Raw genomic sequence first — 27,522 nt, forward strand, 5'->3', positions numbered from 1 at the left:
GCTTTGCCATCTCCACTCTATTAGTGGACATGTAAATGTACAGGACGTTCTGACAGTGGCCTTTAAACACATCTGGCTACATGAAAACTGAATATGAATTTCACCTATATATGCATTTATTTTGGCTATTGCAGCTGTGGTCCCAATTGGAAGTACTTTTTTTACATTACTCTGTGTCAGTACAGTATTGTACTTTATAGCTCTTTGATTTTGAAATCTAAGATAAGGCTTTTCTGAGATATATATTGTAGAATCATAGAATCATTCAGGTTGGAAAAGATCCTTGGGATCATCGAGTCCAACCATCAACCCCACTCTACAAAGTTCTTCCCTACACCATATCCCCCAACACCACATCTAAACAAGTCTTAAACACATTCAGGGATGGTGACTCAACCACCTCCCTGGGCAGCCTATTCCAGTGTCTGACCACTCTTTCTGTGAAGAATTTTTTCCTAATGTCCAGCCTAAACCTACCCTGCTGCAGCTTGAACCCATTCCCTTTTGTTCTATCACTAACTACCTGTGAGAAGAGACCAGCACCAACCTCTCTACAACGTCCTATATTGGATATTCATTCACATTAAACTTCACATTTCAAGCAGAGTTTTATGAGGAGTAATAAGAGACTTTACTGAAGTAAAATGAAAAATTCCAAACATTTTACTGACCTGGGTCCAGGGCCATTCAGTTCTAGTTTCATTTTGATGAGTTTTCTGGCCTATTAGAGATGTAATTTGTTAGGCATAATTAATACTCTTCTACTTGTAATTTTTATACAAGATCCAATATATATTACATTGAAATAAAAACTCGTAGGTAACCGCAACAAAATGTCATCTCAAACCTCTGACTATAAAACAAAGCCTGTATTTTTTTTTTTTGTTAAATTCAAATGAATTGAAATATCTGTTCTGGGGTACCTACAATTCATGTCTTATTCAGAGAGCCACAAAATTGACAAATTTCTATGTAATTTACTTTGGTTGGCTAGAAATATTTAATCTTTTGGTTTTCTTAATGTAAATAAAATCAGATAGAAGCCAGCTGACAGTAGTCATTCTTGGACTTTCTGGAATTCATTCCAGTGAGGACCATTGTGGGTCTGAAGTTTACCATGTTAAAAAGGCATGCATTTTTCTGTGCAAACCTTTACCTGTAGTTACAACAACAGTTAATTCTGGCCAAAGATAATTAAGAAAAGAGATACACTGGACTGATTTTTCAAGCCAGTTGTTATATTTGGGTGGTGTGAAAAACCAGGGAGACAAAGTTCATTCACAGATCTTCAATATATCAAAAATATTCTCAACCTGTCAGCCAAGTTAAAGTAGATTGTTGTGTGCAAGTTCCTCAGTGCATTGTTATTGAGATCAAATGAAGATCTCTGTACTGTCACGGAAGTATAAAGATGCCTTATTGTAACCATATTGTAAATAATAATCAAGCTACTTGTGCTTTGTGTTCATTCTGCATATCCATACCCTGTGGGAAAAGAAATTCAGAAACATTAGAGTTAAAAAAAAAATACAAGGAGAATGATTTTTCAATCATATATGAGGCAAAACATTATCTTCAATAGAATGGCGATAGATTTTTGTGGATGAAATGTTTTGCATACTAAATGGAATACTAGAGAAGGCTGACAGAAACATATTCTAGTTAACATTTGGTAATAACTGTAAATGAAATATTTAATTATGAGCATAAGACAACAGCTCTGTCTGTAACCTTTTTTTCAGCTGTGTTGATAGCACTTTTTCCATCTTTGACAAGAAAATTAATTGTGTTGCTGACGTGGGAATTTAAAGCCTTTGAGTGTCCTCTGGTTTTCATCAGCACAAGTCTATATTCAACTTTTGAATACAACTGGATGAGATTTGCTGGATTTCTGAGAAATGTTTTCCATTATTTCTTCTTGTGTCAATATATAGAAACAGGTCACCTACAGGATCATAGAATCATAGAATATCTTGAATTGGAGGGTACCCATAAGGATCATAGAGGACATGAAGTACAAGCACAGAGAGGGCTCTTCAGTGAGAGTCATGGGAGAATCACAGAATTGTTGAGGTTGAAAGGGACCTTGGAGATCATCTAGCCCAACCCCCAGTCAAAGCAGATTGCTCAGGGATGTGTCCGGTCAGGTTTTAAGAGTGTCCAAAGAGAGACTCCACGGCCTTTCTAGGCAAGTGGTGCCAGTATTTTGCCACGCTTGCAGGGAAACAAACAAAAAAACCCAGAAAACCCTTTCGTATTTTTAAATGGAATCCCCTGTTTGTGTTCATTACCTCTTCTGCTGTCACTGGGCATCATGAGAAGACTCTGACTCTGTCTTTGACCTCCTTGAGCCTTCTCTTCTCCGGGCTGAACAGTCCCAGCTCTCTCAGCCTCCCCTCACATGACAGATGCTCCAATCCCTTAGTCACTTTTGTGACCTTCACTGGATCCACTCAGCTGTGTCCATATCTCTCTTGTACTGGGGAGCCCAGAACTGGACACACAACCGCAGGAGTGTCTCACCAGTGCTGAGGAGAGGGGAAGGGTCATCTCCCTTAACTTGCTGGCAATGCTCTGTCTAATGCAGCCCTGGAGGCTGTTTGCTGTCTTTGCCACAAGGATGTGTTTCTGGGCCATGGCGAACTTGGTGTTCGTCAGGACCCTCAGGGCCTTTTCTGCAGAACAACTTTCCAGCCAGTCAGCCCACACAGCCTGTTCTGGTGCATGGGGTTATTTCTCCCCAGGTGCAGGACTTCTCATTTCCCTTTGCTGAACTACATAAGGCCCATCTCTCCGCCCTTGTTAGGGTCCTCCTGAATGGCAGCACACCCATGTGGTGTACCACCCGGTCCTGCCAACTGTGTGAGAGCAGGAATGTGCCATTCATTGATGTTCTGAATTCTCAGGATTACAGTTTCCAAGCATGTAATATCCTTAGATTACTTGCATACAAAAGATTTCTACAAGATAGAAAACAATTATCCTTGCTTTTTAGAAACTAGTTGCGATGGGAGTAAAGCATTTAAGTACCTCTATAAAGAGTGCTATAGTTTGAGTAAGGTCACGTTCTGACACAGAAATGATTTCTATAGCTCAGTTTCAGAATTAACTCTCAACTACATTTTCCTTCACTAAAACATTATCGGTTTGATCTTGACTGCCCTATTTTTCATAGTGTCTTAGGTTGCTAGTACCTCAGAACTCATATCAAGGATATGAGTATTTACACACATGAAAGCAGTTATCACACTGAAAGCATATCAGGTGAGAGACTTTGATTTCCTCATAGAAGACTTTTGGAGGGATATTTTGGTTTGGTTTTATTCTTCCACTTTCATCTCATGCTCTCCAGAGTATCATAAAGAGAATATTCTGTTTTATGGCTTATGCCAAGAACAGAGACATTTGACACAACCATGGGTGCAGTTTATAAAGGAAAATACTCCTTAGTTCCCAGAAAGGGGGAAGGTGGTTGTACGTGAGCATAGTTTACGTTTGTAAGAGAGCTATTTCAAACTCACTTGTGTCCTCCTCTGGCTTAAGGAACCAAGGAGGGCACTTTCAGAAGTATGCTGTAGAGAAGATAGGTATTATTCTTTGAATGTACATTATAGATATATTCAGTAGCTGATTTGAGAAGAGGTCCATGAAGAAGTTCCTCCTGCAAATAGCTGTCTTGCATACAAAAGCACATACAGGCTTTGCGTTCTTCTGGGATCTCATCATATGAGATAAGAATGCACCTTGACCCATCTGCTCCTTGAAAATATCGTGCTCATCTTGTTGTAGCTAGAATATACTCTATAGGTCAGTACAATTTAAAAAGAAAAAAAAAAAAAGAGGCATCAAAATCCCCAAGGGCAATTACACCGTCTATTCAGTGTCTCTGAGGTGGATCAATGGGAGTGTTTGTTACTTAAAAAGACCTGAGAGATAAGCATAACTTCAGGCAAAAACTGTCAAACCTGTTCACTCCTTGAAGTTGCTTAAAGAGCTCTGGCACCTTTAGAATGGAAAAGACCCAGGTGGGGGCTTATGAGAGTATAGGAATGCCTAGATTTTAACAAATAGTATGGTGCTACCTGCAGAACAGAATAAGGGGGGAAAAACCTCTTACATCAGTCAACTTTTCTGCAAAGGCCACCTAAATTTTTGCCATCACTTCGTTTTAGACGGTTTTCACAGTGTTGTCTGGAGGAGGTATCTCTCTCAAGTAGAGCTACTCATTAACGCACAGCGTCTTCCTTCAGTACTTTGACTGTTGAAAAGGAACCTTAGTTCATCGTGGTGTTTGTAAATGCTGTAACAAACATTAAGGGACTGTAACATAACAATCTAATATAACATAATGTGACAATATAATAAACACTGTAGCAATCATCATTATGGCTAAGTGGCTAATGTACTTAAACCTAGCAATAACTGAATTTTGGGGTCACTGGCGGTTCTGAAGAAAAATGTCCAGAAATGAAGAAATTACTAAAATAATATTAAAAACCCCATAAAAGCTATTTTAGGTTGAATAAAATTCAAATCAACCTCAAAAACTTCCAGCTCTTTCAGTGTTTCGTTTTAGGGGTTATTCTGAATGTGCAGGCAAAGCGCATTCAACGCAGAAATGAGAATAAATGTGGGAAAGGGGACTTTGGGGGATATTGGCTCTCTTGCAGTCTCAGATTTGCCAGGGCTCAGGCTGGTGGCCTAAATGCCCCTCCACTGGGGTACGGTCAGATGACTTCTGCAAAGTCACAGAAACTGCCAATGAATCTGGTATATTCTAAGGCAGCATATGGCTGATGGTTTATTTTTTCCGCTCCATTGTTTTTTTTTTTTATTATGTTTGTTTTTCTACTTCTTTTTTTAATTGCGAGTTTATTTTGTTTATATGTATGGCTCATCACTAATTTATTTTAATGTTTACTGCGTCGTCTGGGAAAAATAGAATATTAAAAGCTATGTAAATCTGTTTATAAACATGTTACTGAGCATAACTCTTTGCCAAGGGAAAAGCATCCAAGATGTTTTAATTGACAGTTCAGTTCAAGCACGTGCATCTCATTTGTGAATATCTCCACGTATGAACAGCACTCACGGTTACCCATTTACAGCCACGTCTTCACTGAATCCATTTGAAACGTTATAAACTAGTATACGCAGGAATGACAGGTACAGTAGGCTTAGCAGTGAGAGCATGTTTATAAGCAAAGTGCACAGCAAGAATCAATGTTCATTTTCATAAGCAGTGTACAATCTAATAAGTCAGAGTGGAGAGCAACAAGGAGGTTGTGTTACGTTACTCGGTGAATGACCAGCTGTGAAAAATGGAATTTTTAGTGGATTTACGAAAGGTCAAAGTAAGGGAGTATTGAGTTGGAGAGTTCAATTCTTTTTCCTCAGACTGGAAGAGTTGCAAGCTGAGATTTTTCTCTTTCTTCAGAGAGCGGAATGATTTTGACTCAAATGGGGGAATTAAATATTTAAAGACTGTCAACAAAACGCATCTGTAAGCATGTACACATTTGTTAAGAGTCTATGAGTGTAACTCATTTTCTATTCAGCATTCAACCTGATTTTTACTCTTGAGATAGTTTTGCACCTAAACTTGACAAACCACAGTGTTTGGGCTGGTGGGGTAGAAATGTCTTATTCTTTCATAGCAGAGTGATGCATTATGATCTTTTCCAAAATGAAAATTGTGAAATGCTGTTTTCAGTAAGTTTTTTACCCATAGGAAATCTGTGTTCCCAAGTGCAGCTCACATATCTTTTTATTTAACTAGTATGTACTCGAAGGGCCAGATTTTTGGATAGGCTTCCATATGTGTATGTATAAGCTGACCATACAAATAATTTTAATTAGGTGTACATAAACTCCCCATTACTACAAACTTACATTAAGAAAATTAAATAAGTGGATTTAAGCACTGAAAGTATTATTTTACACTAGCAGAAGACAAGAACAATTGAACTCCATTTGACAAGTAGGGGATACTCAAAAACCACTGTCAGAAATTTGGTTGGCTCAGGTAAGTTGGTGTCACTTAGGAATATACACATGAAGTTTTTCCAGGGGTTTGTCGGCAGGTTGCACTCTTCATGCAGGGTAGGCCCCCATGCTTCTCAAAAAGCCCACAGGGGATCCAAAACAAGACCACCCTCACATGTTCTTCTTGCACCTCTTTCTAACAGCGTCTCTCCGCAGGATGGGGTTTAGATGTAGAAGGAGACAGAATTTGAGATTACTTTTCAGTCATGCGTGATGTAGATGATAATCCAACCTCCCACATCTCTTTTGCATTCCCGTTTTAAATGAGACTATTGCCTACTTTTTTGTCCATTTTAAGCCAAAATATCTAGTGGCTTAATAACAGCTATTTCTCTTTAAAATGTAATTAGAAATCCAGTTTAGGATGCTAATTTGCTTAAGGATGGAACAGAACTTCTTTTTCTTCTCGATAAAAGCTCTTTCTGCATTTTAATCTCATAATCAACAGTAATAGGCTATGGAAATATAGAGGCATGGTAGTGTTGTTAAGAGGGACGTTCCTAAGTACTCATACATGATTTTATAAAAAGTATGAAGCATTTTCAGCATCTCAAGTATTTCACGTCATCCAGCCAAAGAGTCCGACTCACTCTGACATCTGCGGGCGATCAAAATAGTGACTGAACTCAAAGAGTGGCCTAAAATAAACGTGCAGCCTAAGACAGCCACATAAGCTGTTCATAGCAGTTCGGTAGCACAATATTTGCTTTTCCAATGAACTTGGAATATTTTTTCTAGTTCTGTTTGGCTGTTTTGTGTTGGGTTTTTTTCATTTGTGTTTGTTTTCCAAAAGTGAGACAGTGCTGGCTGTCTTCAACTCTCAGAAAATTGGCCAGGGTAATGAAAGAGCCTGAAATTCAGGCAAGGCTCCCAGCGTTGCGAGAAGCCTGCGATTCTCCAGCTTGCTCGTCTGGGCAGCTGCCGCGGCCAACAGGCAGCACACATAGCAGGCAGCTTGGAAACCTGGAGCTGCGGCGGGGGGAATCGGCCTCATTTCAACTCCGTGGCAGGCGGCCAAAAAAATCCTGAAAGTCATGGCTCAAGCAAAAAGCTGAGTCCCCTTTAGAAACATATGCAGTGTGCTCCTGGATTTGCAAGACTTTTAAGTACCGGTCATGAGCAAATTAAACGAGATCCCAGGCTCCCAAGCAGCTTGCTAGGTGGGAGGCCAAGCGTATGTCCAGCAGAAAGCTGCACAAACTTTGTTTTCATCAAAACAAATATGTATTTCTGCAATCGCGTTCTACTTCAGCAAATTAGTATTGTTTCACTGAAAAATTGCCATCCAGCTGTAATATTAAGCCTTGATTTACATAGTGTCTTGCACAGTTCAGAACAGACATCCTGTTCAGCGATGAATACCACTTAGAAGGTATAATAGGTTGCCCTAACAAAAGGACAACATATAGCATATTGCTTTAACGTTGTGCTTTAACATACTGCCTTAATCAGAATACCATCTCTTCTTCCCCCTTCTTTCTTTTTCTCCTCGTTTCTCTACGTGTTCCTTATCCTGGGATGAGAACTTGTTCCTTCCTGACAGCAGCATGCGGTTGTGGCTTTAGATGAGATGGCAAAATCTTGTGTTTATTGTGCAAATGGCTCGTCCTTTCCGCCAGTCACAGTTGTGGTATTTAACAGCAATCACTGCTTTGATGGATTAGATGGGCTGAAAGTCCTTCTAACCACGTATCATACCGCTGACCAGTAACTGTAAGGAATGTGTGGGAATAAGGCACATGGAGATGTTTCCTCTGAAAGCGTAGTGGCTTTGGACGCACCATGGTCAGCGTGCAATGACCTGAGATGACTCCAAACCAACAGGAGTTTAACGAGATAGACAGGGACAAAGCACCCCCCAAAGATGAGTACTGTGAAATGAAACTTAGATCTGTGTGTGCCTACCCCGTGGTTCAGTAATTTTAGCACAGTACAGAAATACCCAAGCTAGCTTTAAACTAGCCTAGCTATGGCAACGGAGATCTGCACAAACTAATTTATCCTACGGAGAGAAAACATCAGCTATCCCTCAGTGTAAATCCTTTTGGACAATAACAAAGACAAGGGAAGGGCATTGGGAAGGAACTCTGTTGCCATACCTACAAAGCTATTAATTCCTAAATGGTTTCACGTATAACAACCTTCATTCATTTCTGCTATACCAAGTATTATTGATTTTTGCTGCTGCAGTAGTACCTTAAAAACCTGACCAGCGCCTCTAGGCATAGATGTGTTATATTTTTATAGGCATGTAAGACAGAGATAATCCATGCCCTAGGCAACTATCAACTCAAAAGATAACAGCATGTTGAAAATATATGGGGAGTAGCAAGATAAAACTGCACATGAACCAGTAGCCAAGAAGAGGTAACACTGAAACAGGAAGATGAAGTTGCACTACTGTTTCTCCCATACTGTGTGTGAAAATTAATTAATGTTAATCACTGCAGCATCATAGGATAAAGCAGTGATTTTAGTGCTTATGATGTGACTGTGTTCATTAATAAAAAGACTTGCTGGTTCTTCCAACGGGCATACAACAGGTCACTATAGACCCACCAAATACCATCGTGGTAACGAATCAACACTGGTGTGCTTTCATCATGTTTTGTGATACTTATTAGCTGAGACAAGGTAGCAGGCAGCATTTTTAATACTGTTGAAAACATCTAAAACGAAACGCAAGAAGTCACATTTTATTCTGCATCACAGGACATACTCAAATCTGAAGGGGCTGCTGATATGACTGCTTGAAATGAGGCTCCACAGATGAAGGTAGTGTAATTTAGCAGGGTTAATTTCAGCTAACAATTATTGTTTTGATAACCACTACAGGTCTTGCTTTTATACAAGCCTCCCAGCTCAAATCCACTTCTGGAAAACCATATTTCAGTTGTCCTTGATCAGCAATAGAGAGAAATCTGCACCCTGTAAACTTACGTTCTTACCCTGCCTTGAAGCACTGGAATATTGATTTTAGCCTTTGCTTCTCATTTATGCAATTAGTGTCATTGCATAGGAATCTTTCTTCTTTGTCTTCCTTTTTCGTTCTCACAGCTCAGTCAGTAACGCTGGCACTCACTGGGAGCACTGGGAAGGTATTTGAGCCTGAGCATCATGAAAGCCCAACCATAGATGGGTCAGGACTGTCGGTGGGTTGAATCGCTGGTGGCATGTTCTCACTGACGTAGGCGTTCCCCAGTCTTTGTCTGTCATCCCAGAAAAATGCTATCAAGAGAGATAAGATTCTATTTTTAAGCATCAGTTATCAGTCTTGCGCCTAGTTTGAATACATCTTTGCACTTCTATTTCATGCACAGATTATCTGTGGGTTTAGGATATGTTAGAAACTAGATTAGGACTGGCGGATTTTAAGTGTACATACACAAGCTGCATCTCTATAGCTTGTAGTAGCAAATCATTTTGATGTTCCCTAAATTAATGCAGTTATTGAATTAGTATCTTTCTTTTGTTTCTTTAAAATTCATACGTACCATTCATTGACTAGGTCTTCCAGTTTTCATGCATGCTGTGTCCAAACTTTTGTTTTCCATGTTCCCATGGTAAAAGGAGTAATCGCTTACTAAAGTTCAGTTTGTAACAAAAACTTACTACATTAAATAAGAAAGGCAAATACTTGAATGAAGACATTTATGCTACACTTACAGGAGGTACAGTAGAAAAGAAACCATTCTCTGTTCATTCTTGTTTAAATTACCACCATTTATGTGTAATCAGAGGGTTTCAGAATCCTATTTATACAAACAAAATAATAAAATCACTCACATGCCATAATTGCTGTGTGATAAAATTATGTATTTAAGCTACATAGTATATTGGCTAAATGCATGTAAGAAATTACAGCACTTCAACTGCAGGTTGAAATGTATTCTTGAAAAGCTGATTTTATGTTTTATATATAAAGTAGCAGAATTATAACAGTAATGCTAAGTTTTAAATGCTACTAAAGGCCAGCCCTATTATTTCAATAAATAGAGATCTGGTTCTTTTAAAATAATTTCTCAGGCTATTGGCATCATTATTTTCTTTTTAGGGCAATGTATGAGAAGTACTATATTCTACATTAGTCTGCACAAGATTAGCTGTAATTCAAGAGTCAGTTCTCCATTCATCAGACAATGAGAACTTTATGACAAGAACTTTGCCTACGGATATGTGTGTATAATGAATAAATGAATAACTCTTACCAGATAACACTATTATATTCTTTATTGTGCTGGGACCCTCACTTATAAAACAGCATAGAAATGTCAAACATTTTGATGTATAAGCTCTTACTGAATTAGTTGTCTCAAATCCTACGTACATTGATGAGAGTAAGTCCTCTACTGCCATGAGATAAAATATGGATCGCCCATCAGGCAGACGTTAAGGAAGAAACGTGTGGATAAGAAAAGACTGGAAAAAGTATTAACCAGTTTCATGCTAACTGATCAGTTGACAGTGTGGAGAAGAGATTGTTCGACAGACACCCAGACATCAGCTGCATGCTGATACAGACAGAAATCAGTATAATGAAGTGTAGGAGAATTATTTTAGGCATTTTGTTTAACAGTAAGTCCTTAAGTTATAATGTATTTCGGAAGAAATTATGCTTCAAAGATGAATAAGCAATTGATTATTTTCACTGAAGTTATTTTAAGGAAAGCTATCTCTTACTAAATTGGAAAATCCCATCTTCCAGCTCTGCAAGCTAGTAAGTGTCTCGGAATTTCTTCAATCATACCTTAGTAATAACAATAGCTTGTGATTTTAAGAACTAGATTTTCCAAGGCCAGATTCCTTGTAAAGCTTTTCAATTTCACAGCCTGGAATAAAAGCCCAAGTTTTTGGAAAAACACACTAAATATCAGGGGTTCTACAAGCAAGATAGGCCTCTTGCTTCTCAAGAGAGTGCAGATTCATCCAAGGGGCCTTAGGTTAAAATACAAACAAACATAAATTTCTGAATAGATATAACAGTGTGTTCCGGTTAGATGTCTCTTCGGAGAATTGTCTTCTGTGAGACGTGGAAGTTATATTAATAGATTTCTCCATCTTTGGTAGAAACTGACATCGTGTCCGACTGCAACTGGCTCTCCAGATGTGAGGCTGAAGATTATTATGCCTTTTTTCCAGTCTCTTTCTGGAATGGTCCTTTTGACTCACGGAAACCCTTAGCAATATATTTCACAGGTTTTGCTTTCAGATAAATGGATCGACTATTTCCCTCCCTTTAAAATTATCTGAAACAAATGTCAGCAATAACCTTAATACTTCTCTGAGTCTTGTTTCCTTTTTCTTTTTTTTCCTCTCCAAATGAATTAAGGCGGAATAGTTCCAGAATCTGTTCAGAACATCAAGAAAGATTTGTAGCATAGATAGAAGAGGATACGATTTTGAAGAATCTGTCATAGCTCTTTTAACCATGATGATTGCAAATATAACTAAATTTCATGCAACTGCCCAGGTGGTTCTTTGCACTTGAAATACGTGAATGACTATCATCTGGCATCTGACCATCTAAAGACCCAAAAGCTGCAAACACCCTGAGCTGCTGAACACATCCATTTTATTCTATTAGGCTTAGAGCCCCAAATGTTCCAGGTACTTTCTAAACACAGAGGCGGCTCCTGTCTTTGACTTTGTGTCATTACTAACAAAAAACACATGACATTTTGTTGGTGAGTTTGTCTCACTTCATAGGACCAGGTATTACGGTGCTCAGTGGAAATCCATGTGACTGAAATTCGTTATTCCCTGAAATCCCCACAAAGCTCGTTTTTCACCTTCAATGTGTTGTTCTGGCATAAAAAATTTGCGCGTGGACATGAAAACTTGCTGAATGTTCTGTTTTTTCCAGAATGTTAATGAAATAGAAAGTGAAATTGTGATGTTTAAATTTATTTTCTTAATGATTATGCTCCAGGTAATTAATGCATAAGTAATTTCTAGGCCCTGGAGGTTTCTGTGGCACACCAGAGCTAATGTTGTAGTGAAGATAATGGAATTTAGTAGTACGTAGAGGGCATAGCTTCTGCAATGCTGGCACTGTGCATTCATGAAGCCTTCTGTGGGCTGCAGAATGATGGACTTCCCAAATGTAACTTGCCTTCTTTGCCTAGGTAAGCAAACAGACGAAAAAACCAAAACACGCAGAGCTAATGAATACCGTAAGAGCTCCCTGCCCCAACATGAGCAAGAGATCACAGTAGGAACAAATGCTTAACCTCTTGTTTTTAATAACAGAAGTTACATTCTATCCTCAGAAGTGCTTGTAAAGCTTTCAGTTTCAGCAGATAAATATTTATCTCCAAAAGGAAGAATTTAGACCCGAAATTGATTCGACTACATGTTTAGCATTTATCTGTGGCTTTTTTCTACTTTCAGTCCATAGCCATGTGCTCTCTGAAAGCAGTCAGGAAAACATTTAAAACCAGATCATTGCTGTTCTGAGCATGGCTACAAGGAGTGCAAGAGGGCATCTAGAGTTTGAGCATCTGCAGAAGAGTAAGGAGGTGACTGTCACAACTCGGTTCCAACCAGAGTTGTGTCTGATTAATGGGTAAATGGAGACACTGGTTGTTAGTGTGCTCTTGGGGTGGTCTCGCAGGACTTGCCACTTTGGCTTCTTCCTGGACCTGCTCCTTCAGAGTTCAGTTGCGTAGGAGGATAAGGGTTGTAAACTGCTCCTTGAAAAATGTTCTCCACCAATTGTTCCATATTTTTCAGCAACCAAACATATTTCTAGTACTGAATTCAGTACCGGAACAGAGATTCAAAGTAATGTTAAGACCGACCCCCATGGCAACTACTTTGTTGTTGTTTGCTCATTAGCCTAAAACATCTGCTCCTTCCATTTCTCCCCTCCTCTCTGTTCTTTTGAAGATGATTGCTGCAAGGGACAGAAAAAGACCTTCAAAAGAATAAAGGTAACTGGAAAATAATAGGAAAAAAAATCACACCCCACTATGAAGTTAGCCTGGCACTGCACTGGGGTGGATTTTTTTGGCAGCTACATAGAATCAGAAGGAACTGTGGGCCAATAATGGCTACTTTTCTATTCCACATGTCCTATAGAAAAATATCGTTACAGAAAAGTACAGTTCCCTGTGCTTCATTCAGCCAGATTAATAGCAGCCAGTAGTATAGAAATTGAGAGTAATTGCCTTATCCGAAACCAGTGGACATGTTTATAATTTGTGGTCATAATCTTCCAGTGTAATGAAAGTGCATCGAATATTTGATGAGATTACATAAATATTTTCAATATCTGATGCTTCATGCCTGTGTCAAAGAAACAACATATATCCTGCCTTCCCAGGACTTTTTTTCAAGAAATATTAGTTAAAATCAACTCAACAGAACATGGACAAACTCACTCCTTCCACATTCACAAACGTTTTCTTGCCTAACATTTCGATTGCAGAGAGTATGTTTCTGGAATGGACGGTAATGTTTTTGGGTTTACTCATTATAATCTCTCCCTGGAGAAATACCAGCTTACCTATACACTCAATATTGCCCCGTATACAGCATAAATGTGTTCCTGCAGACAGCAGAAATTACATACACATATCAGCGGACAAAATTAGACCTTCTACTAAGACGAAATCCCTAGTCTATAATTTTGGTGAGCCTTGGATTCAGAACTTGTCTCTGCAGCTGAAATAGAAAACCAGTAAAAGAGTCTCTGAGGCTTTTGGAAGAGAGACAGGAATAATCTTATCTTTGTACTGTCCCTGCTGTTTTTTTTTATCAGGAATCTCCCAAGAATGCTCAGCTAGAACATACTTCAAGTAAACGACCCCCTTAATCATCATGCTAAAATGTAAAAGATTCGGGAAGTGTGGCGATATTTTCATCAAGAATGTTATTGTAGGAAATTCTTTTCTGAGGAATTGTGAATTAACTTGTTTTCCTTGCTCAAATGCTGAGGTTTCATTTATTTGAGCACTGCCTTTAAAGCAGCTGTTAAGAAAACAATAGGACCACTCATCTAAAATAAAATAATATAATTAAAAAGTAAATCACTGCTGACACCAAAGTGTATTTAAAAGCAGCTGCAGTCAATAAGATCGTTGGATTTTAGTTCACAAAAATGAAAGGCATGCAGCCACATGGGACCAATAGTTCTGGATGATTTATTGTAGAAGAAATGTGCAGAACAAATCAGTAGAAATGTGGACCTGAAAGCAGAAAAAAAGACACTGTGAATGTTTAAGGTTTTTTGTAAGTTTTTGTGGAGCCGTAGGAAGCAGTGATTAAGAGAACAGTCTTTGAGAAAGGCCGATACAATCAGGACTGTATTCCTGATCAGCAAGAGAGAGGGGTATTCAGAACAGTTCAGAAGTCTCTGTATCTGGGTAAGGTACACAGAACTATATGTAAAACAGGTGGGAAAAAACCAACCTTAATTACTTCAATAAACTGATCATATCTTATACAGTGTTAAATTCAGATTCAGTTGGCCATGCGTATAGTAAGTAGTTACTTTCCTTCAAAAACAGTCATAACTTTGGTATGATTCAGTTATTTGAGAACAAAGTAACATTATTTGTGAGTATCTGCACTTGGAAATGTTCTTGCCTTTTGTATAGAGCAGCTCTGACTCAGAAAATGAATAATTGGTGAGGTGTAAGCCTTTGAGCAGTTGGGATCTTTTCAGGTCCTTGTGTGAGAAAGAGTTTTGTTTTCACCTAGAAAATGAGCAGAACGTTTTGGAGTCATTGAAGCTGGGTGGTTAATAGCATTAAACCTCAGCTCAGCAGCACTGGGTTTTGTTCACAGAGTTTTCACAAACGTTTGATAAGGAGGAAAGTTTACAGGAAGAGATAATGCTCAAAATTTAAGGTAATTCTGAAGTTTGAATATTGACTATGTAATTATACAGCTGGGTGGTGGGGAGGAGACAGACCACGTGAGACAGCAGGAATGTTCCTAAGCAGAGAGTACTGGCTCTTAGTTCCCAGGCCTTGAAAATATTTTGTAGGTTTTCCTGACCATCAGAATATATCTTACTGGAGGTCGGATATCCCTTTTTCTTGACAGTGTGATGTCTTTCTAGGGCATAATGTATTTTCTTTTTTATTTCATTTGCATAGCTTCTGTGAAATGTTGTGACTTCTGTTTGGTTTTGGGCACAGCAAGTAGCACTGTATTAAGTCTGTTGGTGCACAGAAAACTTAATTTTGACATTACAATTGTCACGAGTGGATGAAGTGGCAAAGGTCATTTGCATTCTGACTGGGGTAGAGACGGATCAGACTGAATTTAGCAGTTTGAGAGAATTTTTTTTTGAGCAGTGATACACTTTTTTTCAAGCATAGATTATAATGCAGTGATTCCGGAACAGGATGAGATATAACAAGCTTCCAGTTTTGTAGATGGTATTGCGGGAAAGAAATTGTTCAAAGTTCTCATCTGTCTTCCTTAGACATATGTCCTTGTTTCTAAGCCCGTTATAGTCATGTGCATATGGGAAAGACACAAATTTGTTCTTCAAAGCCAACTGCATGCCTGCTAAGGGCCTGGTTTATAGCATGCCGTTGAGGTTGGTTTTACTTGGGTTTTGGTTTTGTGAAGGATGCGGTTTGACCCATGGATTAACTTTATCTGTTTGTTAGTTAATACAAAGTTAATGTAGTTAATGTATGTCACAGACAACCTGAGCACGATTGCTGGGTTAGTTAACGTTTTTACCAAAAATTCAAATTGACAGTCCAGATTGTAGACGGTGCTGTATATGTATGCAATTACTTAGATTATCAGAAGGTGGATCACCAAGTCATTCAAAGTTGTAAAGGAGGCTTGGTGTCTCCGCCTTAAATTGTGGGTTAGCATGTGGTCCTTCTTCAGAGTTACAGACGGTGGTATGATTGTCAGTCTTATTTCTTGCAAGGCATGTTGTTGTATCATCGTAGTGCTGGAAGTCAGTGAACGTGCTTGGAAAAAACCTACCTGAACTGTCAGTGGTTTATTGGGTCTGCTAACTTTGCCGTGGTTTCTGTGTCTGTGTGGTGGTGCAAATGATTTGCAAGAGATCTCTAGAACTTAATTATTGTTTAAAAGCATTTTTAAATTCCTTGAGGCAAGGTGCCACGAAAATACAAAGTGCTATTAATTGACTTTAGAGAATGCCAGAGTAATTGCATATTTAGTAGTCTTTCAGTAGTTACTGCGGTGCAAGAACTCAGGAGTTCTGCCGTAAGCAAACATTTCCATCAGTTTCTTTCCGTGTACAATTGCAGTGGCAGGAGAAGGCAAGATGGAACAACCCTGGGAATTTTGCACACTTTTGCATTAGGAGCACGAACGCTAAAAACATTCATCCTGATTAGCCGAAGGATGACGTATATCTTTAAAGTTACTCCAGTGAATAGGGTCCTAGCACTGGCTTCGTAACAAGACGTGGCATTTACCATGCTTTGCTGCTCTGATTATTAACCACTTTGGAAGTTTGCCCTGCAATAACGGAGCAGTTCTAATCTCTTTAGAGATTAGTAAAAAGAAAACAACCTAATTTTATTTTAAGGGCTAGTAAATAATTTTAATAAAGTGGCTTAACACCTGGAATTAGGACTTCAGTGAGGACCAGTCTGGCCTGCTACTTCTGTACAAATGAATGAGTGATGTTTGAGTTCAGTGTTCTGCTGGAAATTCCCCAGCAGGAGTCTGGTGGGAGAGGGGACTCGAGGGACAGAAAACGAAAAAGCACGGAGGAAAGTAAATATCTTTACACAATATGCCTGATTTAAAAGAATTGAGCACAATTCTAATACTGCACAATTCTGATTACGGGGTTAGTAGAAATGAAACAGTTTATTAGATGCCTAAAGGAATACAAATGAGATGATCACCACAGTCGTGTGTGCTTTACTACTGGAATGAGAAGTGTGCTTTTTTTGGGTCTGAACATGTCATGGAATATTCAAAACGCCCGTTCCATGGCATAATGATGCATTGTGTCATTTCATGATAACACGACTAACAGCTAAACTCTAAAATTTGAACCTAACTTCAGCACGTAAGCTTTGGAGATAAGCATATAAATAGGTCAGTGTTCATACAATTTCAAAACAGCCATGGGAAATAGCAAGAGATGTACATCACAACAAGCATTTTTAGCAGTACACTTAGGTACACAGCTTTGAGGTGTGTCCTTACCATTAGCGGTATTTTGCAGCTAAAATGAAAATACTTACATTTATCCTGACCTCACTGCAGTGATTGTTTCTCACTATTTTCTTACTTTTAGAATTAATATTGTGGCAAGCAAGTACAGTGCGATATGGTGAATACCTTCCTTTAGAGTGCAAACCTCTGTATATGTTCCTTAATTTAGAACTATTCTGATCATAAAATAACTGCATGAATGCTACGTTTGGCAATTTGATGTCCTAGGGATTTTCCAGAGTACTTAAGAGCAGCTCTTAAGACAAACACGTTTCTTCATGTCTGGGTTATTATAGAGACAACATCACCCATTTATCTCTGATTGCTATAGGGTGACATACGGCATTGTGGCTACACGGTTTAATTCTTATTTCTCTGTTCTGTTTTTGCTGTTCCAACTATGCAACTAGAAACAAAACCAGTGGAATTACTGGCTCTTCCCTGTTACGTTAATTACATCAATAGCAGGTGTCACTCTAATAGTAGCCCCTGCTGTTTTTAAAGATGTAAGTCTTATATAATTCCTGTTATAATATTAATTGTGCTCAATGGCACGTGTGAAGTATAGCCATCAGGACGGGTGGTGCAGTCTGTTGCCTTCTCTGTCTGTCTGTCCTGACTTACGGGAGTGCAGAAGCAAAGATGAGGCAAAATTAAAGTAGACAAGCAGAATCCGGGATATCAGACTGGAGCCGCTATCCATGGAGGACTCTGTAGATTGTCCTTTGAGTCACACAGTGTCGACTGAGCTGTTCTTCAAAGGGAAGGGAGTTGCAAGGAAAGGAGGGGGAAAAGGCAGCCCCTGATGGGAAAAATGGCAACATCTCCACTCCTTGAACGGAGAAATCTCTGCCATTCCTCTTAAAAGCCTGCTCTCATAAGTCCTGTCAGAGATTGAGATGACTTTATACAAAATCGGAGACAAGTGTGTTTTGGTCATTAAATTCTGAGACAGGTTAACGTCAAAGCATAAACCATGAGACTACACAGTGCCAGAGAAATGGTCCACAAGGGCAGCAACCCGTTTGTCACGGCAATGCCGGAAAGTGTATGGGGGAACAAAGAGATGTGAAATTGCTTCCTTTAAAAGAATTCTCCTTTCCAGATTACAGAAAATATAATTCATGATAGGATCCTCAATTCCTTAATTTGTTTAAAGGCTACATTTTTCATTCAGTTTTTTGGTGGGATTGTTGGGGTTTTTTTGGAAGGAATGGTAAAGGGGGGCTTAGGCACAACATCTTTACTGAAGGGAAATGAAGCTGTTGCGATTGCCTCTGTACAGCAGTTAAAGCACATTTAGAATATTTATACTGTACATTCTGAATGAAAAAAAACTCTGACGTTGATTTGTCAAAATTCTGTCAAAGGTCAGAAAGCTCTCCTCCTGAACTAATTTACTGGCCTTATTTAAAAGCACTTTCTATTATCTGAATAATTATTTTTCCTCCATTCAAGCTACTACGTTGGCTCATGTTTGAGAGAAGCAGCGGGATGAATAATCCTGATACCTGGAGTCGTGCTGCCGGCATTTGCCAGAAGACAGAATCGTTCTCTGTCCCCATTCTCTGGGCTGTGGCTCGGCCTTCTGCTGAGGTTTCCGGCTGATAGTTAAGCGGTTGAAACTCCCTTATTCATAGCATGCCCAAGAACCTGCCTCAGTGCTTTCGTCCCTGACTGTTCTGAAGGAGCCTGAGCAAAAAATGCTGTAGTTACCTGAATATGAATCTGATGAGTGAACCTAGTGCTTTGAAACACTTTTATCATTATCTCCTGCTGCTTGCAGGTTGCCTTTCAGTTGCATACATCTGCTTTACTATACACAGAATGCCTCGGTGTGTTGGATTGGGTTTCGATGTGGGTTTTTTTCCCCCTGTTTCTTTTCTGGTTTCTCACTGTTTCCCAAACATTTGTGAGTTTAAAATAACAGTAGGTTTATAGCACTTAGGTACAGGTTTAAAGGCTAGTTTAGTCGAAAGAATTGATGAAATTGGATAAGTTAAGACAGAAGGAAGGCAAAAAGGTATGTATTGGATAAACCTGTTAAGCAGAGGGTGGGAGTTACCCCACTTACGGTCAGCTTCAAAATCTAGTCGAATCCCCCACTTTAAGAAGGAGCCATTCCTAAGAGTAGTAAAAAGATCTTTCCCTAGTTTTGGCAAAGTAATTTAGGGTTCCCAAAATGTTTCTGTAGTCCTAAACATTCTGTGTAGAATGAAGCAAAATCAAGAAGTGGGTTCACAAGGGAGACTCTTTTCCTGCAGAATCTGCTCAGCCCCAGAAAACGAGAGCTCAAATACTCAGAGCATACCTAGGGCTCATTAACACACACTGCTAAGCTTTATTCTATGCAAAAATGAATTATTGCTTTTTTGGGACACCCTAGATTATGTAACTGCACCTTAATGGAAATAAAATGAAGCATATGATTTTCACTGTTGCCGTTAGCAACAGTTCTGTTATTAATTTCAGCCCACATTCCCCTCCTGAAACAACCGCTTCATTGAAAGAAAACCCTGTGGGACAGGTAATGCAGAAGGTTGTTAACGCAAAGTAAATCAGTGCTTTTGGGATATAGAGTAAGAGTAACAATGAGCATACTTCTTTTTGCATCCCATCCCAGTAATTTTTAACAAAATCAAGAATTATAATCGCTAAAAAGCTTTTTTTTAAATGTGCATTGTCAGCTAGCCTCTGTGCAGTCACCATCCTGAAATTGTAGTTTGAACACATATTTCTGTGTTTTCTGGAAAATATGGACAATATCTGCAGTTTGGGAAAATTCGCAGCCTGATTGTCTAACACAGTGGTTTTTCTTTGAAGAAAGGGAATATAAAATTGCTAAGTATCCAGTTTAGGAAAGCTTTCCTTTACAGCACAGCGATTAAGCTGGGAATGTCTGAAGCACTGGGTTACTTGCTCTCCTGAAACAGGACCTGTTCAGACCGTAACAATTCAGGATTGGATTTAAACGCTCATCTTTCCTTCCATTTGTCTTCAGTTGCACCCCAACAATTTCTCTTTATCTGTCTCAGCCTCAAAATTGTGCTTTTGTAATGGAGTGGATTCTATTAAAAGCCTGGAAATTCCCCCAGACTTTCATATTTAGTGAACTGAAAAACACAGATTTTATATTCTCTGAAATGTCATAGCCTATTTTTGAAGAAAACAAGACTTTTTAATTAAAGAAATTACTATTTATACAGGGAAATGTTGAATTTGTATGCGCTATGATCAAACAATGCATTCCATTCAGGCATATTTATATATCTTGTAATATGCGTGGTTTTCTCAGCTGCCACAAAATCACTATCATAAACATAGAGAAGTCAAAATAAAATGGGCAAACACAATCCTGGTATAATTCCATTGACTGAAATGTACTTTTGCTGTTGTTCAAAGTAACCCTAAATCTGTGCAACTGGCTTTGAGTATAATCTGAATCTAAATCAGTCATAGAATTAAACAAAATTTATCTGTCATCAAATGGTAGAGATAAGTCTTTATGTTTAATTATGGGCTTTTTTTTCCCCTTCCAAAAGAAGTAATTTGTGACTGAAATCGTAACCTTTTAAAAAATGATCTTTTTTTATGAACTGGAAGATAACAACTTCTGCACATTCTTTCATCAAAAAGTCTCTGTGTGTTAAAAAGAGCTGTATCTCAGCACTGAGGCTTGGGGCAACTTCAGCAACCTCTTTGGCTGCACCCGCAGGAAAATAGATGTATTGCATGATGTATTACCAGCTCACGATAGGAGCCACGCAAGTAAGGTTTTGGAAGGACCGTGTTAAGAGCTATGGGGAACTTCTGACATGCTCCACGTAAACAAGAAATCCTCAGAAACCCGGTCAGACTCAAAGCAGGCAGATTGCTTATGGAGTTAATGAAACCTGCCCATTCACTGAGCGTTACAGGAGATCCCATGCACAGTTGCTGTAGAGCCAATGTGTATGTTTACATGAAGATGAGCGCCAGAGCAAATAAAGCAAAAAAGTATGTAGCTCCTTTTATCCCAGAAATACTTTATTGCCACCGAGCAGAAAACTACTTCCTTTTTCTTTTAAATTTTTTACACATTTCAGTAACGTGCCTGCATCAGTGTCCGCTTTTTATTCAAATGCGTCTGTAAAACTGAGTTAGGCAAGACGTCTACAGATTTTATCAACCAGGAGAAAACATGCCATATCTCAACTGCTATCCATGTAAGTCCACAATGTGTTCAGCATTAATGAACCAGTTATTCTGTGTTAGTTACTACTTTAAAGACAAAATTGGTCTTTATTTTTCTCTCAGCCAGGGGAGAAAGTGTGCGTTTGTATTTGGGTAAAAGAATCCTTTTTTTTTTTTCTTTTTACTCTGGTCTTGTACTGAATATTCTGGCTGCGGTTGAATTCTTCATAAATGAATATTACGCAATTCAACTTCTACTGAAGGCTATGCTGTTGAATCATAACGATCCTATGACATCAAAGAAGGTACACCTCACTCATAACTTAATTAGAATTTTAGTACAGAAAATTAGTAAATTGAGTACAGAAGTACTAAAAATTTAGTACAGAAGTACTAAATAAGTAAATTTATTACAGAAATTAGTAAATTTTAAAATTACAGTCACTTCCTTCTTACCTGATAACATCTTTCTATCGTTAAGTAGCTATTAGATAAAAAAAATCATAGTCCAGAGCTCAGAACTCCTCCTTTTCCAGCAAATAGCCTAACCATGAGTCTTGCACTCTAGCCCCAAAATTGAAGCCTTTTTCAGGCTTTCGTGGTTTAACCCCAGCCAGCGACTAAGCCCCACTCAGCCGCTCGCTCACCCCCCTGGTTGGATGAGGAAGAGATTCAGAAGAGTGAAAGTGATAAAACTCGTGGGTTGAGACAAAGGCAGTTTAATAAGTAAAGCAAAAGCCGTTCATGCAAGGAAAGTGAAGCAAGGAATTCATTCACTGCTTCCCATCACCAGGCAGGTCTTCAGCCATCTCCAGGAAAGCAGGGCTCCATCACGTGTACTGGTTACTTGGGAAGACTAACGCCATAACTCTGAATGTGCCACCTGACTTCTCCTCCCCCCAGCTTTATATACTGAGCATGACGTCATATGGTATGGAATGTCCCTTTGGTCAGTTGGGGTCAGCTGTCCCGGCTGTGTCACCCCCAACTTCTTGTGCCCTCCCAGCCTACTCATTGGAGGGGTGGTGTGAGGAGCAGAAATGGCCTTGGCTCTGTGTAAGCACTGCTCAGCAATAACTAAAACATCCCTGCATTATTAATACTGTTTTCAGCACAAATCCAAAACAGACCCATACTAGCTACTATGAAGAAAATTAACTGTATCCCAGCCAAAACCAGCACACAAGCTGTGGTAGTTTCATCAGTGGACTAGATAGCAATTCGATCTAGATAGTCTTTCACCCAGCAGCAGGGACAGTTGCAAGACAGTTGTAAACGTAAGCCCCTGGGTAAGAGATTGTACCTATGTATAGGTATAAACACTAGCAGAGCGCTGTAGCAAACACTGTCACAATTCCTAGTTTAGAAGAAAGGTGTCCTGTGCAACCTGCTCTAGCTGAACTTGCTCTGGCAGGGGGTTGGACTAGGTGATCTCCAGAGGTCCCTTCCAACCCCTGTCACTCTTGTGATTCTGTGTCTGCTTTCAGAAGGGAGCTTCATGCGATCAGTCCCAGGTAAACAAGTCCTTTTATTAATGAGTGAGGTACTTAAGCCCACAAGAGGAATAACTATAGCATCCTCTTGGCTTCGGTGCCGAGTCTTCGGGTTTCCTTGTAGGTTACCCGGCTGCTCACGGCACGCAAGCAGATGTTTGCATTGTCTCTAAATATGGTGTATGTAGCAACAAGGAGCCGAAATTCGAGGTTTTGAAGACTTCTGTTAGCCTGAAACTATTTTCATGCACTGAAGTCAGGGATGCTGAATGCACACCTTTCACATCCTGAAGTGATTTCTGTGTGTCTGCATAGTGTCGGGGTGGAATAAGGTCTATTTATACTCATCATAGAAGACTGATCAGCTTTTAAGAGCACCCAGCTATGCCCCCAAAGCACTATATCATTCTCATTTTCATAGCATTTGATTCCCTGCAGAAGACATGCTGTGCATTATACTTTTTCATTCTCACCTTATCTCTTTCTCCTTCGATAAAAAATTATTTCATGAGGGAGAGGATGATCTTAAAGCTCAGATATTCAGGTCCATTTCCAGAAGACATTCGATTCATCATCTGAGAATTGAAGATAATGTTGCTTTTTCGACTTTCTAAGAATCTTGTGAAAATAAATCCACTGTGGATAGAAAGGCATTCAGATATTACGCGGATGAGTGTTGTGGAAGGAATTAAGTATTCTCTGTTCTCAAACAATCGAATGAATGCCAAGCAGTGGCAGTGTGAAATGAGTGAAATTAAGCTCTGGCTCAAAACAGGTGTTTTCCATTCCCACAGTTCATTGAATCTGACTCTGATTTTGATGTCAGATAATAAATACACTGTCATTTGTTTAGCTGAACTGAATCAAATTATTATTACAAAGTGCTAAGTGATCTGCACGGTAATGTTTTCTAACGTTATTTGGCATGCATAAAATAAAAATAGTAATAAAAATTACTCACAAAAATAACTTCCAGTACAGAAAAGGTGCTAATCACGTTGGCTACCAAAAAGCAGCAGAAGCACATGAAATAGTTTACACATGGCTTTTCAGATCCTACTAATCTCCCTTTTATTCTAAAGGTATTCAGATGATACTTTAAACTTTAGCTGAAAGCTTTCATTGCATTTTAATGGATGTTACCCTTTAAACAAGCTGTTTTAAATCCCCTTGGTTGAGAAGGACTTCAAATCAAATTCTATCTTCAATGCTGCTTTTTTGAGCTATGTCCCACTTTCTGTTCTTGCAGATGAGGAAATGTTTTTAATCTTTTGTAAAGTGCACTGAGGAACGATCTAATTTAGCACTGGTTTCATACCAGGGGTTCTATTTGTTGGCATTTAATGACTTTATTCTGCCTACGCCTTCATTTGTACATTGCAGGAACAACGGGATGTAAAGAAAATGATTAATTTTTACCAACTTCAGAATGTCAGTAAGGCTGTCTGTATTATAATGACATTATCAACTTTTGAAAATCATGCTATTAGGACTTTCTGGAGGACAGTACTTTCATAGGGAACTGCTGTTGAGTCAACCACCCGACCCCGGCTTGAAGCACAAAAGTAGAAAGCATATCTGGAGAAAAAGAGAATTGTTTTCTATTCTTGCATGTTTTAATTTAGGCCACAATCCAAAAAATATCGAAATTAATCTAGGAAACACTTTGGCTCCACCTGGCTTTTTGAGCAAGCTTTAAGTATGTAGAGACAGGGTCATTCTATTTCAACTGGAAACTGAAATCATGAAATTGAACTAATAACTGAAATTTAAGAAATCGATATTCATGAGTCTCCACAAAGGTTTTATGCCAAATTTCGTAAGTGATTATGCCTAACCACTCTCCTCAGATGGATGAAGACTCCTGAGAGCTCATGCTAACGTAATTATTAAATCATGACTTCCTACTCATAGGAGTAGCAGAGATGCTGCATCAGTGGTAGCACGTTCTCATGGCAGTGGAGGCACGGGGACACAGGTGCGGGGAAGTTGCGGAGGAGCAGGGTGGGTTGCTGCCACGAGGACCTGCTTGCACGTGGGTGCGTTGTGCCGGGGGTGACCGCCATTGTAACATTTTGACGCTCCGTCATTGTGCAAATTACCTAGTTTTCTTTTTCAAAATCTAACAGTTTCAATCCTTGGGAATCATTGCTTCCCCGCCAAATACGTAAATGATAAAACAACTTGCAACATACAACAGTGAAACATCCCGGGTTTTTTTGCCATATTTTGATGTGAATTTGAGAGTTTGTTTACTTCAAAAATCAAGGCAAAACTTTGGGAATATGAAAAGGAGAGAAAAATGAGTACAAATGTAATACAGCAAGCCCTAAGAAAATATTAACTAAAATTCATAAAAATTAAATTATGTGGTTTTATGCCTCTACTGTAAAGCCTGTGCAATTGGGTTATTCAAGGCAGTTGGGTTATATCAACTAGTTGTATATTATTAATTTCTGGGTTTCTCTTCAGGCATTTCATATCCTCTCAGTTTCTGCCATCTGCCAATAAATTTTAGCTAACGTGATTGGTGAGCAAATCCAAGTCCTGTATCTTTTCTATAGGTTGCTCTCTATCTGTAGGTTGGTTACAAGGCTGTGAGTTTGTGTGGTGGATAACATCTGTTTGCCTGGGCTTTTTAAGTTTGTCACATTCCCTTAAAAGTGCGGAGGCCAGCTGGAGAGGCTGGAGGCAGAGGAAGGTTTTCTGGAGGAGCTCCCCGAGCCTGCTCCCTGCAGGAGGCTGGAGAGATGCAGGCTGGTGGCACCAGAGTGGCCGGTGGAGCTGGGTTCCCCAGGCGGGCGCGAAGCCTGGCAGCCAAGACCTCACATGGCAACAGCCTCACAGACCCAAGGAGGCAGCAGGCAGAATTTACTGCATTGTTTTCCAGGTTTTCATCTTCTTGACATAAACACTTGTCAGAGAAAACTCTTTAGTGTACAAAGTATCTACTCAGGTATCTGTCTGTCTGAGGGCACGTAGAAGTACATATACACTGCCATTAATAACAGTGCAGGTGCTACATCTTTTTTAAATTAGAAATACTACAAATCTGCATGGTAGAGATGACTGCATAATTAGAATATCAGTCTAGAATAACAGTGATTTAATTCAAGTTGCAGCTTAATCCTGTGTAATTGCCAAGAAGCTCTAGGTACAAAACATGTATTTTCATTCCGGTCCCAACAGAACACTGGATTCTGCATCTTTTGATTTTGGTTACTGTTCAGGAAGTGGCCAAGAAACTCTTGGCTTCGGATTTTTCACCTCCCTTAAAAATTTGGGGATGCCTGAATGCGCCATGCTCTGTTCCTTATTTCCTTCCCTCTGCTCCTACTACTAAGCTATTAGTCATAGTTCATCCACTTTGGGAATGCATTTTTAATTTGAATAGCACATGTTAAAATGCTTTCAGACATGAGTGATTTGGATGTTACTGACGTAATTACTGGCTTCTATTAGATAAGCGGTGTATGATTTTAATAAATGTAACCATCTATGCTCATAACAGACTTTCTTTGGGATGTACAATACACAGTTAATACTTTTGAATGCAAATGTGTTCTCAAGGCAAGTAAATGAAGATATGCCTGGCTGGAGAGTCTTAGGATGCTGAAACAAGGAAAATTAAAAATTAGGGCAAATTTCATTAACCGAGAAAGACAAGTAATGTCTTTTAACTTCAGACTTTTAACTTCATTCGTTCATCTGGTTTCCTTTTAAATCACTTTAAGGGGAAAGCTGTCTCTGCCACTTTCGAAGGCATGGAGGTAAGAAGGAGGTTGCCGTAGGTGAACCTGGATGCGATGCATCTCTTCTGCATGGAGCGCCTTTCTGCTGGGAGCCGCCCAGCCCAGGGGCAGCCTGGCAGAGGGTTGTGCTGGCGGCTCAGCCGGCTGCTGCTCACCCAGGGCCTGCCCCCTGGACCTGCTGGTGGGCATGGCTCTGCTGCGTGCTGTTTGATGGCTCCCTTTCATCCTAAAATTCTTTTTATTCCAACTCCATTAGTAGTATGGGAGTTTGATTAAATCTTTTTATACTTACTTGCATTTATAGAGGCAGACTTTCAGCTCAGGACATTGAATATAGTAAAGGCTTTGGCCAAGCATCTGTGTTTTGAAAAAGGATTTTCAAAATGGCTTATCCATCCGCTCAGGTTGAGGGAAAGGTCATGTCACGTACGTGTTCCTGAGACTGAAAACCTTTTGTGTTACAGCAAGGGCCCATCAGCTCTGTTAATTACCTTGCTTTGGTAAAAAAGAGGGAGTCAGAAATTATTGGGAGTGGTAGAAACAACCAGTGAATATTGTTTTCCTTAAACAGGGGTGTATATGGACTAGAGCTAGTCTGGGGTATCAGAACGATTGCTAGCAAGCAGGAAATTGCACTACTATCACTAAACTGAAAGGTCAGCTCTGTTGGAAGTGTCAATTACTGGTAATGTATGAGGTGAGTTTCCTAGTCTAATTGGGAAATATTTTTAAGAGACAGTAGAAATCATGTGAGTGAGTTGTTAACTTTGTCTTCCTCTAGGCACATTACTGCGGTTGATTCCTAAGGGAGATGGGGAAAATGCTTCTAAAAAAGTGCGATAGATGTCTTTTGGGCATCGGAGCCTTGTTAATGGTCTCCTGCC

General features: G+C 39.3%; 1 protein-coding gene across 1 annotated transcript in view; it reads left to right on the forward strand.

The window, feature by feature from the left end:
- The window catches only part of SPON1 (spondin 1), a 201,216-nt gene that overhangs the window by 138,060 nt on the left and 35,634 nt on the right, over positions 1 to 27,522 (forward strand). The gene's annotated exons all lie outside the window — the stretch shown is intronic.

Source organism: Rissa tridactyla, chromosome 4 (genome assembly GCF_028500815.1).
Source record: "Rissa tridactyla isolate bRisTri1 chromosome 4, bRisTri1.patW.cur.20221130, whole genome shotgun sequence".
In the NCBI taxonomy this organism is placed as follows: Eukaryota; Metazoa; Chordata; class Aves; order Charadriiformes; family Laridae; genus Rissa; species Rissa tridactyla.